Source organism: Python bivittatus, unplaced genomic scaffold (assembly GCF_059951505.1).
Source record: "Python bivittatus isolate LINGU-HERP-01145 unplaced genomic scaffold, Pbiv_v1 ctg000840_np1212, whole genome shotgun sequence".
In the NCBI taxonomy this organism is placed as follows: domain Eukaryota; kingdom Metazoa; phylum Chordata; class Lepidosauria; order Squamata; family Pythonidae; genus Python; species Python bivittatus.
In genome coordinates this window covers 17,551,123-17,569,810 of record NW_028277113.1, presented here as the reverse complement: position 1 = coordinate 17,569,810, position 18,688 = coordinate 17,551,123, and the positions used below count along the sequence as shown (strand labels likewise).

General features: G+C 36.7%; 1 protein-coding gene across 1 annotated transcript in view; it reads left to right on the top strand.

The window, feature by feature from the left end:
- Window positions 1-18,688, top strand: part of JARID2 (jumonji and AT-rich interaction domain containing 2) — a 242,979-nt gene that overhangs the window by 63,274 nt on the left and 161,017 nt on the right. The gene's annotated exons all lie outside the window — the stretch shown is intronic.

Here is an 18,688-nt window from a genome sequence, read left to right as displayed (position 1 = left end):
TTGGGATATATAGTTAATGTAGAGTTTGATACTAGTTTTACATCATTGGTAAGATAATAAATTCTCTGTACCTTACTGTGCTTGTGATTGCTTGATTATGTGCCCTCAACATAGCATTGACTGTTAGTCACCACATAGGCAGACCTTCTCCAGAATGATCTGTCTGCATTCTGTCCCTTCAGATCTTCCAACAGTGCACCCATCATCGCTGTAATTGAGTCTGTCCACTGTGCTCCTGGTCATCCTCTTGTATTCTTTCCTTCCACCTTTTCCAGCATTATAGGCTTCTCAAGAGATCTAGGTCTTTGCATAGTGTGTCCAGAATAAGACCATTTGAGCCTGGTCACTTGTGGTTCCAGCAAGAACACTGGATTGATTTGTTTTATAATGCATTTATTTGTTTTCTTGACTATCCATGGTATTCTCAGGAGACTTCTCCAACACCAATGCTCCTTCTGTCCTGCATCTTTAAAGCCCAACTTTCACTTTCATAGAGTGTCACAGAAAAACAATTGCCCACATAATTCTAATCTTTGTAAATATAGACACATTACAGCATCTGAATATCTTTTCCAAGGCCCTACCAAGCACTAGGCTGCAATGTATTTCTTGTTGTTTCTAAAAGGTAGAAGCTACTTTCAAAGCAATTCCTGATGTTCTTCCAGAAAATGATGGGTAGATGCACAAGATTATATTGAGGAAATTGATTTGGCTTTATTCTTCCACTTTAGCTTGGAATTTGCACTCAAGCTGTTTGTTTTCTGTTCCACAATCAGCCTCTGCCCACGTCTTTGCTATTATAATTAAGCTCTTCTATCTCTTTGTACCAATAATATAATTAATTTAATTTCTGTACTCTAGCTGGTGATATCCATGTGTATAGTCTTCATTGTGGTTGCTTGAAGACTGTGTTAGCAATAAAAGAATAATTGGATTAGCAGAAACTGGTAAGTTGTTCTCCTGCTTCTTTTCAGTTTCCTAGGTCATATAGTCCCACTACATTTTTCTTCTTGATATTTCCAACTTTGGCATTCCAGTCTCCAACCACAAGCAGCCTGTGTTGCTTGCGCATTCTGTCAGTTTAAAATTAAACTTGATCATAAAACTCATCAACTACCTCTTCTTCTGCACCTGTGGTATCAAATTCTACCTTTGCTATGTACTTCCTGTCTATGAAATCAGCACCCTTCCTTTTTTGTTTTTTGTGTCCTGAGTAGTAAACAGTGTGATTGTCTGACTGAAAGTATCCAATTCCAGTCCATTTCAATTCACTGATGCCTAAGATTGATTCATTTCATCTTTCACTTCGTTGAGCTTTCCCATGTCCATATTTTTATATTTTATGCTCCCCCTGTAATTCTGTCTCTGCAGATTCAGATTTTCTTTTCCTGCATGGCAACATTAGCAATTAGATGTCTTGAAGGCTTAACTCTAGCTGTGCCATAAACACTATTAATACTCTGAAAGATCCTCAGCATTCTTCAGTAGCATGTTGACTGCCATGCCTGAAGAGCCCATTCTCTGACACTGTATTGTCAATCACTTTATATTATCTATCCATATGGTTTTCTTGGAAAAATACAGGAGTGGTTTACCATTGCCTTCTCCAGTACTGTATGGCATGATGCCTTTGCCATTACCATTAAAATAATCATCTTCAGAATCTTCATATATCGCTGCTGCCTGATATAGTTGCCTGTTTGCGTTAGCTGGGCAGCTGTGATGACCTTTTCATCTTGAATGACCTAGTTGGAAGTATATACTCGTGGCATATGCTCCTGGTGTTCTTTGTTCATCTCTCTGAGGAACATCCCCAGTCCTTGCCATGATGAAGCAGAATAGAAGGCACTTCAGGGGTACTATGCATGTACAGAGTTTAATTGTGAACAAGGCAGGAAGAATACTAGAGTGTGCACAAAATGAAAAATACGGTTTGAGCTTGGAATAACACGTCTCTACTGGGAATGTTTGTTGGAAGATTTTCAAAAGGATTGTCTTCCAAGGCCAAAACATTTTTCAGCATTTTGCTGTAGTGAACAGTGGGAACAAAATTATCTAATTTTCTTTCCCTGGAAGATAAAATTTTAAAATAAAAATATAGCATCAGCGGGAAGAATGATAATCCTTGCTGAGAGATATTTACCAGCCAATTCGCAGAAAAATTGGCTAATAGAAAGCTTTCTTTTTTAAAAAAAGGAAACTTAAAAAGTATGTTTTGGTTATTCCATTGTTTTTATTGGGTTGCTTTTTAAATCCTGAACAAGGAGTGGCAGAATATTCAGAATAATGTGGAAGAAAATTTCATTGTGTTGCAAATATGGGACAAAATTCTGGATTGTGGGGTGTTTGTTCAGTGCTCAAAATATTCAAATATTCCAGATGGCTACATTTTTTATACCTCTATTTATGCATTCTCTAGTTGTACATGGAGAGTGAGCTTGGTCCTGCCTCCTTATGCATCAGATCTTCTCAGAATAACCTAGCTTCTTAGATGGGCACAAGATATCCCTATTTATATTCTCAGAACATAATGAATTGATTTTGCAATGGCAGCTAAATTAACCCATTTGTCAAAATAATGTAGTTTTATTTTACACTTATAAATAATAAAAAGCATATGGTAAAATGCATTTTGGGCTCTTGTTACATTAAACAGTTTCTACAGGAGGACATTTGATGTTAACTCAAATAGGATATATGAAGAGGATTAAGTAAAATGAGATAAAATGCTTCTTAATCATTAACTAAAAATGTATAATGAATTTTTAAAATGGTAGCTTAAAGCTCCTAATTTTTTCTCTTGTGACTTTGATCAGAGTTCAGTTGTGAGCTTTTGGATTCAGTAAGTCTTTAGAAGAACATGTTGATGATAGTTATTGGTGATGTATATCCTTTTGGCAATTTGCTAATGTCTTGCTTGTAAATTTCAGGAATTAAAAAAAAAGAATAAAATGTGTTCTATAAAAAGTATGTATGTGTAGCTATCAGTTCTTTGGTCAGTGGAATTCAGGCATGCTGTGTAGAGGATTGTAGTTTTAAACAGCAGCATAATGCTCATATCTTGGGATATTAGGATAAAAAGTAATTGTATATTTATGAAAAAGTACAATATTGAAAGTTTGTCTTTTTATATTTAGTCTTTTGGTCAGCTGTATTAGAAAGCAGTTAGATTTTATTGATTCAGATGTTACACATTTTGCATATGGATGGTAAATTGTACTAATTGAAAATACTAAATGGATGGTTATTGCTCTAGGATTGCTTAGTAAAGAAGAAATACATTTTCCTTTCTTATTGGTAGGAAAACTTCCCAGGGCATGTGAACATTTGTAGGAATCCTCCAAAGCAGGATAAGCCTGGGATAGAATAGGATCAGAGCAATAAAGCTCGTCCTGTCCAAGCACGTGTTTATTTGCACACCTGGAGTGCACCCACATGTAGTTCAAGCTGTACTTTCTGCAGCATTGGTAGATATGCTTACAAACCTATGGAAACAGTATGTGTTTAGGTATTACTGACATGCAAAGAAATGTTCATACAGCAGGGATTGGGATTGCAGCTAGCTATCCAACTCCTTCCAGTTTTGCATATTTTATTATGTAGGTCATTATCTAAACAGAGGTTATTTTAATTCTCCTTTGTTAAATACTTGTACACACAACCACATCCTCAGAAGAAGTTTAGTATAAACAACTTGAATGCTGCTATAAATGAAGATGTAACAGGCAGGAATCTGTAACTGCACAGCCAACTTGAATGTTAATGAAGAAACTTTACATTATTTGAAGATACTGTCATAAAGTGTGATTTTTCTAGTGACCTGAATCTTGCCTTAGTAACTTCATATAGAACTAGCATTTCTAAAAAAAGAACATAGACATGAAGTAAAAGCTTCATGAGGAAATTGTTTTTTGTGCTGGATTGTGTGAGCTGCATTGTGCTGGAACCTTGGCAAAGGAGGGTTGAGATTCAGCCAACCTTCTACTAAGTGGCAATCTATCCAAATACCCACTTTGGTTAACTGAGCATCCATATGATGTTGCCTGATAGAAAGGGTATTTTATCACACTTTGGTATCTGATAAAAAATATGGCAGAATGTTTGATGCAAATGTCACTTTTTTCTTTTTCTTATTTCCACCTTCTTGTATCTGTACCAGTTTCTGACTTACGTGCCTATTGCTTGCGGGGCAGTTACTGCTGGGAGAGAGGAAAGTCTGTACAACGTGTCTCAGCTGGCAGTTACCACTGCTGTAGCAAACCTCAGAGTAAGGGAGTTGTTTTGAGGCCTTGGTACCTCAGTAGCTATGGCCTTTGACTTAAAGCTGTGTTTGACAGCATTCTCAATTCATTCTTGTCTTTTCTATAAGCAAAATAATTAAGCATATTATTGTATCAAAATGGAATGTGCGGTTTTGTTTTTGAAATCCATTCCGAGTAGATTTGACAGCATACCACTCTTAGGCTTATGCTTGTTTGAATTTCTCCCCTTACACACATGAACACGAGCGCACACTTTTTATAAGCAGATTAGTTAATGGCAGCCTTTCGCTTGTTATCCTCTTACTACTAGGGCTAAACTAAATGTAATCAGTCTGTATGGTTTGAAGGCCAGGGCATATAAATTTTAACTTTCTATTGGTTTCTGAAAGTCTCCCTGAACTTGCAGTGGTTTGGAGATCCCCTTGGGAGGACAGTTAAACAGTAATTTCCCCCCTCCCAGAGGCTGATTGTGCAGCATAGAGCACTGAAGTTTCACCTTGCCTCTCTCTTCCTCGCCCAGCCTCCCACCTTCCATTTGACGATAATGCTCTTATGCACTTCATTACATATTCAGGTTTGAAAGCAGCAGTGTAGAAGGGAAGCAAGATATATGCTCTTTTTGTTCCCAGTTAAGATATCGTGGAACTTAACTTAAATGGTCAATAAAGCCCTTCTCTTGCTGGATCCTGGTGAAATGGGATGCAATGAAATTTAATCCCTCTTATTCCAGGGCCCATACTATAAAGGAGAATTTGAGCAAGAATATCCCCCCACCGTCTCGAGTCTTAAACTGATTGCATTACATGTGCATAATCTTTTTTTCTCCTTTCCTTTTTGCTTTATCTCTTAACCTCTTCCTCATCAAAATGTACAAGATACGTTTGTTTCTAATTGTGACTCACTAAGGGGAACCTTTGCCTGCCTTTTAAAAAATTGTTATTTAAAGTTCACCATCTGGTTTTGAACCCAATTTAGATTGGAGTGTTTTTTCAATTATTTTCCACTTGTGTGGTCAAAAGGTAATTTGGTGTAACGAGAGGTACATTTTGAAAGGCTTTTTTCCATAATGTCGTTTTGTGCAAAATGGTCAAGAGGACTAGAATGGTTCATTGATCCACTTGTGCGGTCATCTGTTGATGGCCATAATTCAGCCTATACTGTTAAAATGGATGCATAAGGTTTATTCTGAATGTTGTTCTTATTGTTGTTTTATGTATACCTTTCATCTAAACATGTAATGTTCTAAATACTGTAGTTTATTGAAGCTAGCCCCTTGCAATTGCAGTAGGGTTTTTTTAAAAAGGGTTCAAACCATTTTACTTTATTATTATATTAATTTTAAGCAATTATATGCGTACAAACTATTTCTAGCCAAGCAATGCATTTTTCTTGGTTTTAGATTAGGATTCATGTTGTAGCAGACAGGTATCTTAAAGTATGCTTTCCTGCTTGGTGTGATTTGTGAGACAGTGGAGAATACTGCTTTTATCTTTTTAATTTTTATAAAAGCTTAAAAGCAACACATTGTGGGTCACCATTAGAGTTGAGTAATCTTGGGGAAAAAATTATCAAACCCTACAGCCTTAATCTTGTTACTTTTGTTCCCAGATAAGCAGGTTGGCAATATTAGATTATTTTTAAAGCATCAGATAGGTTTATTGCTTTGCAAAAATTTAATATACCTATTTGGCACCTTAGGGCAAAAAAGAAAAAGAAAACAAGGCACAAGAACCCCCAATTGCCACATTTCAGCACTGTATTCTTGGAGGGTTCTTAGGGTTGAAAAGCGGGGCTGGTAGGTTCGAGATGATGGATGGATTTTTTTTCTGAAAAAAGGAGCAAACATATTGCCTTTTCAGTGGATCCTGACGTTCCATTAAGCAGAAAGATGCAGTCACTATAAGCAACAGATTGTGGAGCTGGGGAATGATGTGAAATGTATTGGCAAGGAGACATGGCACTTCATTGTATCTCATCTTAACTACTTAAGGATGTGGTTAGAATCTTTGGGTTAGGTCAGCAAGACTTAACTATTATTGTTTGAAATTAGCATGAAATGTTTTTGAATAATTAAAAGACTAGTTTTCTGTCTAGCAAAGCTGAATGTTTTGTTAATAAATAACCTTGGAAGAGTGTTTGAAGAGATAAGAAATGGTGGTCTGGGAAATGGTTTTAGCCTTTTCTTCTCATACATTTGCCCTTAATAAATTGTCACTGGTATTAAATCTGCGACAGGAAAGAAAGAGGTAAGAAAAATATTTAATGTTCACGTCTGCCCTGAAGTTGAATGAAAATATATCGTGTCTATATTTTAGACTTTAGCTGGAAAGAGCTGAGTTACTCCAATTTTATATCCTTCATACCATTGTGTATATTAATGATTTGCATAATTTGGCTATATTGTATTATTTTCTGTGCCTAGAATCCTGGCCCTCTAACTGTGATGGCACCAATATTCCAGCATTTGCTCACTGGAAATCATATTTAGCAATCTCTGTTTTCTTAGAGTTCACTGGGCTTTGTGTGTATGTTTATGCACAGAAGGGGTGGAACAGGAATGTGGACCTTTGGTCTGTATACCTGTTCTGATTCTCAGTCCAGCCCATTTGGCTTATGGAACCCCAGATACAGCCTCCTCCACCCCCCTTCTCCTTTGCCAAGTCCAGTCATTGAAGTCAACAAAAGTAGTTCTTGTGAGTGCTCTTGGCTAGCATATCCACAAGTGCCAGCTCTGCCTCAGGCATCCCCTGTCTTCCCAAATGGAAAGAGACAGAATGTCCAAAACCAATTCTTAAGAAACTGAGACTTACAGGAAGTCCATATGTGTGTACATGCAAGTATTTTTCTCTAGACAATGACATGATGTTTTGGAATCTTTGACTGGAAGGTGGGAAGAAATGGTACAGTTTTTCAAGAAAATTCCTGATATCATCTGGCCCAGAAAGAGAATCCAATCTTTGGTAAAAACCATTGATATCCATTAGGATGGAAAACAGATTAACGATAGGTGGAATAGATTCATGGGTCAGAATAACTTCAAAAAGCAGTTTAAGAGTCATGAGTTCAGAACAGAAGGTTGCAAAGAAGTTGGCGTGATTCATTCAACAGTACCAAATATATTTTGAATCCTTGTTTTTATTTTAAGCAGCAATCTATTGCACATTTAACACAGAGAGGCATTAAAATGGGGAAGGAGAGAGAATTAGGGGAAATTCCAGTTTTCATTTTCCTTCTCTCCTTCCCCCTTCACATAAATAAAAGAAAAAGAAAACTAGCAGCTGTTCTGCCATAGTGATGGCTACTGCTTTCCTTCAGTTTCTAGTGCTGCTAGAATTCACTGCTGCCAGTTTGCATTATGGGATTTTTAAAAATGTCCTTTAGTTCAGTTCATTATTTTTTTTTTAATGTGCTTCATAATCAAGTTTCTCCAGAGCAGCTTCCAACAAATTTATAAGAAGACTTTCCAGATGTGTTGGAATGCAGTTCCCAAGGCAGCATTGAGCACCAGGTTGGGGAAAGCTGTTGGAGGGGTGGCAACTTAATTCTTTGCTTTGCTTTTATTGTTAAGTCACAAAGCAGCATCTTTTATGATACAATTGAACATAATTGCCTAGCAGCAAGAGAGAAATGTAAAGGATGTGTGAATGGGTTGTGTGTTTAAAACAGACTCCAACAAGATGCAACAAAAGAAAAAGAACTTAAGCAGTTTAGCCCTCCCTGGCAGTGCTCTATTTAAGTGTGCCAGAGCTGGGTGCAAAAAAAACCCTGTCTCCTTCTACAATAGTACAATAATGTAAACGTATTCTCTCTTCCTTACGCTGCCTTTGAAAGATTCCTTGCTTTTCATGTTGCATGGCCAGCCGGAAATTTCGCCTTTCCATGGCCAATTTCCTCCTGCTTTTGTTGATTGGAACTGAGGAAGACTCACCGATGGCTATGTTGTGCTCTTTGCCCCTTGCATACATCATTGTCAGTGCTTTTAAATATGTTCTGATTTACTGTTCTTTCAGGCAGAGTTTATGCAAACACATCTAATGTGAAGAGGATGTTAAAAGTGGTTTTGTCTTTTTAAAACTAACTTTCTCTGTAGCCAAGTACTGTATGCAGAAACTGCTGTGTTTATCAGTGGTCTTCTTTAACTCCCCTACTGACTGTCAGTGTTAAAGAAAATAGGATTAATACCAATCAACAAGTATTTCTTTCCCTCTGTCCTAATTACCATTTCCTCCTTCTCCCTTCTGTTTGTTTCCTGCTTGACTGCAAATGTTGTTTCAAGATCTACAGATGATTTTTACTTTGAACGTGTACAAGATCTTAAGATGAAAATACTGTACCTGGAGATAATTGATTAAAAAAATCCTTTGACTTTTTATTTATTCACACACACACACACACACACGCACAAATCTGAAAAATGAAAAAACATGCTCAAAGTATGGGTACGAATTCCTGTCTGGCGAGGCACAGAAAGGCTTAAAATCTTTTGCTAAAGCCACAATCCAACTAAAGTGAATCTTGTTCTGCTCACATTATCATAGTGTATGTTATATTCTTTCATGGGTCATGATATTTATGTATTTGGCTCCAAATGAAAATAATACTTTTTTAATTTACTTCCTCCAATAATTTTTTCAAAACATCAATTCTCTTCAGTCAGTTCTTGCCATCTCCTCCTGTTCCTGTCTTATAAATGGGAAGGAAAGCAGTTTGTGTGATCTTTATGCATCAGTTAAATTTGGTTCTCTCAGTTTTAATTCACATTCTATCAACATTTTAGGAAAGCAGGTTTACCAAATTTCTTAAGCTAAAATTACAGTGGTATACATACCTGTTTTGGGTTAAAACTCACTTTGCTCTTCATCTGCAATGTTTACAGATGAAGATACTTTAGCTGTTAACAAACTACTGATACTATTGGAAGATACTTTAGCTAATAACAAGCCTACAGCTAAAATACCTTCCAGTACTAATATAATTATCATTCTTAAGTAAAGTTATAATTTGTTATCAGTAACAATTCATTAGCCAGACTATAAATCTGAAATACCAGGTTGTCATATGTGTTCCTATCATTTCATTATTCTGCATGTAGTAATTTATCCCTAAATTAAAATTTCTCAATCTTTTTAGAAATATAATTGATGCAAACTCTGTGGTGGTTTAAAATTCATCACTTTCCAGGATTCTTCTAACTGGAACAATTAGGCTGGAGAAATCCCATATGGCAGAGATTTGTCTGGTTACTTAAAATGTTTGACATTAATACCTATGAATTTGAAATAAATATTCACCTCTTGGCCAGCTGCATTGAAGAATATAAACTTGATTTTAAAAACTGTGATGCTACAATGTCCCCCTCAGTCTACAGAGCAGAACATAGATGTAAGGACTACTGTTTGAAGAGCTTAGATTTCTGTATTCTGAGTGTACTTACTGTTTTATTCCATTACGTAGCAGTGGATGTTTCTAAAGCATTATTGAATATCATTAAATATATCTTACAGTATGCTGCTGGTTGTGGAATACAAAGAAGTTGAGAGAAGAGATAAAGGTGTACATTTGCCAATTAAATTTAAAACTGAATTTGGGAACACACAATTTGAAATTAAGGATAAAAGAACAAATCTTGGTTCTACATTTTTTTCCAGTATAGCTTTTTATGCTTATATTGAAACGTAGTGAGACTTGACTATTATATTTTCATAATGTAGGTTTCATGTTGTGCAGTGGTCTAGATATTGTGGAAAGAAAGTGATTAAGATGGTGTAAGTTAAAAGTTGGTTAAACAGCATTTGGTTGTGATGGCATTTATTGATATAAAGTTTTAGGAGGCTAGGTAATGTTACTGTATTGCTCAGGTTAACAAAATAAGTGGTATTTCAGGAGAATTATAAAAGATTTTGTGGATGTTATTTATATTCTACCTCCATTGGGAGGAGGGGCACGAATGAAAGTGTTGTTCTTCATTTTCACGATCTCTGACAGGAATAGAATCTGTTTAACATCAGAGGTTTAGATTAACGTACATTGATCTTGGCAGGAACAATGTAAATTCCTTGTGTTTACTAATGCAACAACATAACTGCAAATTGTTTTATTTAACAAAGCAGTTAATTAATAAGTCAGAACTCAGTGTAACCCCTGAGGCAGTTTTTAGCAGTGCTGTAGTCTCACATGCATAAAACAGTGACTGCTTTCATAAATGATACAAAGATACTTGTCTCTGAATGTTTAGAAAAATGTCCATTTTTCATTTTCAGGCATGTGATCCTACATGGCAGGTGTCAACAATGGAGGCACAGAAGTTCCCCTTTATATTTTATTTCTGTGGTGATACTTTTTCCATTATGAGGGCCTGATTTTCATAAGAGAATAAGAGGTTTCTTTACACCTAAAGGCTAGTGCCAAGGTGAAACATATTTTGCTGTATCTGTCCTGAGTATCCTGTTGAGGATACAGTGGGGCAAAAAAGTATTTAGTCAGCCACCAATTGTGCAAGTTCTCCCACTTAAAAAGATGAGAGAGGCCTGTAATTTTCATCATAGGTATACCTCAACTATGAGAGACAAAATGGTGGAAAAAATCCAGAAAATCACATTGTCTGATTTTTAAAGAATTTATTTGCAAATCATGGTGGAAAATAAGTATTTGGTCACCTACAAACAAGCAAGATGTCTGGCTCTCACAGACCTGTAACTACTTCTTTAAGAGGCTCCTCTGTCCTCCACTTGTTACCTGTAGTAATGGCACCTGTTTGACCTTGTTATCAGTATAAAAGACATCTGTCCACAACCTCAAACAGTCACACTCCAAACTCCACTATGGCCAAGATCAAAGAGCTGTTGAAGGACACCAGAAACAAAATTGTAGACCTGCACCAGGCTGGGAAGACTGAATCTGCAATAGGCAAGCAGCTTGGTGTGAAGAAATCAATTGTGGGAGCAATAATTAGAAAATGGAAGACATACAAGACCACTGATAATCTCCCTCGATCTGGGGCTCTATGCAAGATCTCACCCTGTGGGGTCAAAATGATCACAAGAACAGTGAGCAAAAATCCCAGAACCACACGGGGGGACCTAGTGAATGACCTGCAGAGAGCTGGGACCAAAGTAACAAAGGCTACCATCAGTAACACACTACGCCGCCAGGGACTCAAATCCTGCAGTGCCAGATATGTCCCCCTGCTTAAGCCAGTACATGTCCGGGCCTGTCTGAAGTTTGCTAGAGAGCATTTGGATGATCCAGAAGAGGATTGGGAGAATGTCATATGGTCAGATGAAACCAAAGTAGAACGTTTTGGTCTAAACTCAACTCGTCGTGTTTGGAGGAGAGAGAATGCTGAGTTGCATCCAAAGAACACCATACCTACTGTGAAGCATGGGGGTGGAAACATCATGCTTTGGGGCTGTTTTTCTGCAAAGGGACCAGGACGACTGATCCGTGTAAAGGAAAGAATGAATGGGGCCATGTATCGTGAGATTTTGAGTGAACACCTCCTTCCATCAGCAAGGGCATTGAAGATGAAACGTGGCTGGGTCTTTCAGCATGACAATGATCCCAAACACACCGGCCGGGCAACGAAGGAGTGGCTTCGTAAGAAGTATTTCAAGGTCCTGGAGTGGCCTAGCCAGTCTCCAGATCTCAACCCCATGGAAAACCTTTGGAGGGAGTTGAAAGTCCGTGTTGCCCAGACACAGCCCCAAAACATCACTGCTCTAGAGGAGATCTGCATGGAGGAATGGGCCAAAATACCAGCAACAGTGTGTGAAAACCTTGTGAAGACTTACAGAAAACGTTTGACCTCTGTCATTGCCAACAAAGGATATATAACAAAGTATTGAGATGAACTTTTGATATTGACCAAATACTTATTTTCCACCATGATTTGCAAATAAATTCTTTAAAAATCAGACAATGTGATTTTCTGGATTTTCCCCCCCATTTTGTCTCTCATAGTTGAGGTATACCTATGATGAAAATTACAGGCCTCTCTCATCTTTTTAAGTGGGAGAACTTGCACAATTGGTAGCTGACTAAATACTTTTTTGCCCCACTGTATGTTGGCATAGGAACCTTGTATATAACTTTTGAAAGATAATCTTTTCTGTTGTATGGGTAGGAAATAGTTTACAGCTAAACAGTCCAGAATGGCTCCTGGAATTCATCCAGATTACTGGGTGATGTCATGGATAGCCTACTTCCTCCCTCAACACTGCTCTTGTCTATGAAGCCCTGGTCCTTCATGAATTTCTTTGTGGGCAGAATGCTTTTGCCATGCAGAGAAAGGCATGGTGTGGCCACTTTTTGCATTTTTTGACACAAAATGTGAGTGGAGTAGAAGTCCAGTGTTAATCCTAAAACTGTGATGTAATATGTGGGCCTAAACCAGTACAATTTAGTTCCTGCCAATTTTTGTACTGCATATCTCTGTTTCTTTCAGCATAAGGGTAATCAATGTGCCCAGATTCATCCATTACTATTCAGTTACTTTTTAAAAAATTACTAATCCATGCAGTTGCAAAAAAAAGAAAAATAATTTGTGGTATTTAGAAGTACGCACCCAAACAACTTTCAGGAGAACAATGGCACAAAATGAGACAGGAAGATATTTAACAAATAAAAGCCAGTGTGCATATTTGTAGTTGCTGTACTCTGTCTGGCCCAACACAGGCATTGCACAAATTAGGTGGGTAATCAATGGCCCTTTGACATTGTGCCACTGAAAATTGGCAAAAGTTGCACAATTTTTCTGCAGTTTGGGGATGGTATTTATTGAAAATTAACAGATGCATTAATCATACACTTAACACAAAAATTTCAGTTAAAGAAAAAACAAGCCTCATAATTTTTTTATATGGAGAGTAATCTGTAATTGTCTCCCATCCACCCCCTTGAATTAATCTGTCACCAAAAAAAGTGAATAAAGAACACAAACTTCAGCTGCAAAAGTGTTGCTCACCCTTACTGTAAATAAAAAACAAATGAGTTATGTATTACAAACACTCTGGTTTGCAAATAGTGTGATGTTTTCCCAGAATTAAATATGATAATTTGATGTGCAGATAGCTTTCATCAGAGGGAGGGGAAAAGTTTTTTGTATGAATAGTCATTAAACTGTTAAGAGTTTTAGCTAACTTTTTTTTTTTAAATGAGCAGTATAAATACTATTCTTTGAAATTCACTGTGGATTAAAAAAAAGGCTAAGTATTTAGTTGGAAAAACATGATAGGCTGAAAAGTGAAGAACAGCTTTTCTCTCCCTCTGGCTTCCTTTCTGACAATGAAGGTCATTTTGCCATTATTTAGAAGGTACCATATTTTGACCTTATTCATTTCATCAAGAATTAAGGGGGTTCAGAGTAATGCTTATCTGATAATTTCCCAGCACCTTCTTCCTTCCTCTCTTTCTTTTGAGTTCATTCACAGTTTCACTATTATAAGTCCTTTCATTGCAGTCCTTCATAGTAGTCTGGAGAATGGAGCACAAAGATTTTGAACTGGATTTACATTTGTTTTAACTGTAACAATAAGAATAGAAGATTAATGGTTTGTTCCTCACAACTTATCTGTTCCATTGATGTAAAGATGAAACACATATGCCACAGTAGATACTACGCACCAAATTGCTTAGGTATACTAGCTTCATTTTGCCGAGTTGAGGAAATCTTGGTTAACTCATTTGTCTGCTTTATTTTCCCCCCACCAAAAGTCACAAATGAATTAATGTAATAAGAATGTGAATACCTGATAGATGTATTTAAGTTCTTAAAATGTCCATCTAAATCTGAACTTGATCCTGTTTGGTGATTTGTCACTTGAGGGCAAATGAAATTATAAAGCTTCTACAGGTAGTCCTCGCTTAACAACCATTTGTTTAGTGACCATTCAAAGTTACAACAGTGCTAAAGTGACTTAAGACCAGTCCTCGCACTTAGATCATTGCAGCATCCCTCCAGTCATGTGATTGTAATCTGGGCACTTGGCAACTAGCTCACACTTATCATGGTTTCAGCATCCTGGGGTCATGTGATCGTCATTTGTGACCTTCCCAGCCGGCTTCCAGCAAGCAAAATCAGTGGGGAACTGTGTGATGTGCTTAATGACTGCGTGGTTCAATTAAGGACCACGGTGATTCGCTTAGCAACCGCCACAAAAAAGGTTATAAAATTAGGTCTGATTTGCTTAACAACCTCCCCACTTAACAATCAATTTTCCGATCCCTATTGTGGTTGTTAAGCAAAGACTACCTGTATCTCTAACTTGGTGCCCTCCATGTATGCTAGGCAACAACTTCCATCTTTTCCAGGCAGTAAGGCCCAGGTTTCTATTTATTACTTGAATGAAGAATTTAATCTTTCTTTTTTTTAACACTAGGATGTAATCCATTTATCTGATAGATAATTAATATTCATATTGATACACCATGTCAAAAAATGTGCCCATGTACTGTCTATGATATATGTGTCCTGTGTGTTCAACCCCATCTCTCAGGTTATTCTTTTCTGGCAGTGGAGTATTGGTTTTTCATAGTCTTTCAAAAGAATAATAAGAGAAGCATATCAAGACAGAGAAAAATCAGAATGGGGGGAGTTTTGCCCCATTTTTTCCTCCTTTAAATTACCATGGCTTCTCTCTATATGCAGATTATACAGGGTCTGAATTTATTCTACTGTTACTTCAAAAAGGTGATGGACTGTGCTGCTCTCCTCTAAGCAAGTGGTCCCTTTCTAAAATTTTCCTAATCACAATAGACTTTGGTCTTGGGAGCCTGTCTGTCTTTATCTGTTCAGTCACATCTGACTTTCAGAGACTTTACAGATTAGTTTTCTCCGTTCTTTCCTATGTTTTATGACTTAAAGTTTAAACTGGTATCTTGCTTGATAGTATCTATTCAGTGTGTTCTTTGCTGGCCTCATTTTCTAGTATGTCCAACTGTTCCTAGCATAATTGATTTTCCCAAGGAATTTGATCTCATGACATGACCAAAATAAGATAGCCTTATCTTGGCAATCTTAGTTTCCAGTGATATTTCTGGCTTGATGCGGTCTAAAATCTCATTTGCTATATTTGCTGTCTAAGGTGCACGAGGAGCAGTTTCCAAACCTATAGGAATCTAGTTTTCTTTTATCTGCTTTTTTTATTTGTCCAACCTTCACATTTATAGGCAGTTATAGGAAAGGCAGTAGATTTTTTTTTTCTGCATTTGGTATTAAAACTGATGTCCTTAGTTTACCAGATCTTCTCCATGCTAATCATTGCTGTGCACCCAAGTCCATTCTACATTCAATTTTGGATCTAGCATGTCCAGTTCAGTTGATTTTGGAACCAAGGGGGAAAAAAGTCTAGAACTGAAAAAAATTATTAATTGTCAATTTTTATCTTGATGTCACCATCTCCTGCTGTTGTGATTACTTTTGTCTTCCTGATGTTTAGCTTTGAACTGGCTTTTTAACTTTTTGCCTTGATTTTCAGGATAAACTGTTTCATATCCTCCTCACTGTCTGCCAATAAAGTAGTGTTGTCTCTGTTTCTTAGACTGTTAATGTTTCTGCCACCAATTTTTATACCAATTTCTGATTTGTCTAAAGTTCCTCAAAATTGCCTCTGTATTTCAATTAAATAGAAATGGGCAAATACACAGTCCTGCTGCACACCTAGGTCTAGTTAGTAGATGATATCAATTCGTGTTCAACTGAAATTGTTTGTTTTCTCTCAGTATATACCTGTTCAGCCATTTGGGCTTTGGGGCAGAGGCACTCCTTGTATAACTGCCAAAAGACAGTGCTTGTGAAGTAGTGACCTGCATGAAGGTCTTTTCAGTTATGGTGCTCTTGGGGGAGAGTCCCTGCCTTTGAGGGTTGTCAGACATCTTCAGTGGTTCAATTTCACTGACTGTTAATTTTGTTGATTATTTAAGTGGAACCTTTTTGGATCCTCTTGCTGTGGTCTTCTGCTAATTTATTTAAATCTGCATAGCTTTCACATAATTAGTTTTAGCGCTAGGCTTCATATTTTCAGTTTATTTGGAAATTGCTTGTTTTTTTTAAAGGAAGAGTAGTATGTTGAATAAGTAACTATATAACTGAAACAAAATTGATTTTATGTTATATTGAGTTCCAAGTGACACCTTGGGGATGTGATTTCAGACATTCCTTTCAATAGTGGGAGACAAAGCCAACCATCTCTATTTGGCAGCATTAGAGATATGAAGGTATAGAAGAAACAAAACAGAAAAATGAGAAGAAAATCCTATTTTGCCCTAAACCTTTTTGCCTGGTTGCACAACTCTCTATTCACCCTCATAACAATGAAAGGGGCTTCAAATTCAAGATGAGACAGCCTAGCACTTACCAGACAACCAGACTAAAGCACACTTGTTCTGATAATGGAGGAAAACAGTGTCCTGTAAACTTCTCTTAACTTTCTTATTTCTTATTAAGGGAGCCCTTAATAGCAGCAGGAGTGATGGCATTGCACCCAGGCAACTTCCCTCACATCATCAAATGTACTTCTGTTCTGAAAATGGAGAGGAGGGGCTGTTTATTGTGTTCCTTTGTTGTGAAGTTTTGGTGTGAGGGGTATGTTATGGCAGATGCTATCGTAGTTCAGGAGATGGCATTTTTGCACTCTGTTGTTCAGCTGGAGGGGAGCATTGATTGGCTCAGTAATGAGTAATATATGTTCACTGCATTGCAAGGCTAGCATTAGTAAAAGTGATTGTATGGCAGGCTTCAAAATGGTTAGAGGAGTTGGCGCTATGTGGAAGTGACCCACAGTCTATTCTGTTTGTTCAACATAGTATGACTTAATGGAATCTATCCTAGCATTTTCTGAGAGTTTAAGATGTATAACGTCATTTGGTAATCTGAGATAGACAATTCCAACAAAACCTAGCAGAAATGTGTTAGTGGATTTGGGTGTTTGTGTTCTGAGACCATCTAAGAACGGATTTTCAAGCCTTTAATGCAAATGCAGAGTTTGAATATAGTAGTTTTGTTGCTTCCTTCAGTCTTCAATCCTGTCACGAAGGGATCTTAAAAGCTTTTCATGCCTTTTCAACGCTTTAATGTGACAAAAAAAATTGGATTGAGAAGAAAGCTTGTAATATTATTTTGCAGTTATTAAGCTATAATTCAGTGGTAACTCCCTCCTGTTGTTGAGCATTTTATTATTTGCTACCTATTATTTGTAATTTGAACTACAACAGAAATAAAAACACAGGTTTCTGGATGTTATGCATAATGAATTGTCTGATCTAAATTAAATTACCAAGGGTTATTTTCCAGTTAACAGAATAAAATATTTTTGAGGTTTTTGTGTGTGTGTTCTGTATGTTTTTATATTTTATCCCAACTTTCTATCTAGGAATTAAAGAAAGTATTATTATTTTCCTATCCTTTCCTCATCAATTTTATCTTCATCACAACCCTGAGTAGATTAAGTTAAGCAGTAGTAATTGGTCCAAGGTAAACACAAACAAGCTGATGGTTAAGTAGGGATTTGAACATGGGCCTCCCCAGTCCTGATCTGATAACCAGCATTTCCCAACGCAGGCAACTTTTAGATGTGTGAACTTTAACTCACAGAATTCTTAGCAATGGCATTATTGGCTGAGAAATTCTGGGAATTGAAATCCACACATCACAAAATTGCCCAGGCCTAACCTTTGTGTTGCAGGTGAGTGAAATGCTAGAAACAAACACCTTATTCAAATTTACTAGCTTCCACTTCACATACAAATACAAATCTATAAATAAATGCCAATATTAATGTAGATGTTTAAATAGCAATTAAATGCAGCACTGTAACTGTAGAGGCTAAATCACCAGGAAGGCAGATAAGTATTGTAATCTTTGATTTACAGAGATAAAATGTTTGACTTAGTACATTAAAGATACTTTATTCTAATTTCTCCTCCATTATTTTTCAGCTGAGTAGTAGGTCATTAAATCACTTTTTGTATAGCTTTGTTGTAAGTACTTGCATCTCTTTACTCTTTCAGAGCTTTCAAATTTTTGTTTCAATTAAGAGCAGTGATGTGATTCATGATGTGGCAAGCAGATTAACATACTTTTGATTGTACAGTACTTTTTTCCTTTGCTCTGCTTTTTCCTACTGTCATTTTTTCCATTGCAACACCTGTAAAAGTATGGTTTAAAAGCTTTAAATCCTGCTATGTAATCTTAAATTGAATTTTTAAAAATTTCAGGTGCAGAATAAGAAAATAAACAGCCTCTCTCAGAAGTATACTCACTTCCATAAAGATAAAATGTTATAATTTCCGTTTTTCAGTATTCGTTTTATTATTATACAAGATTCTGGTTGGTTTTTTTCTCTTTTTTTACATTAGATTCCAAAGATATTCTAGGTAAGTGTTCTATCATGATTATCAATGTTTTTTTCACAAGAAGGAGAAGCCACGGA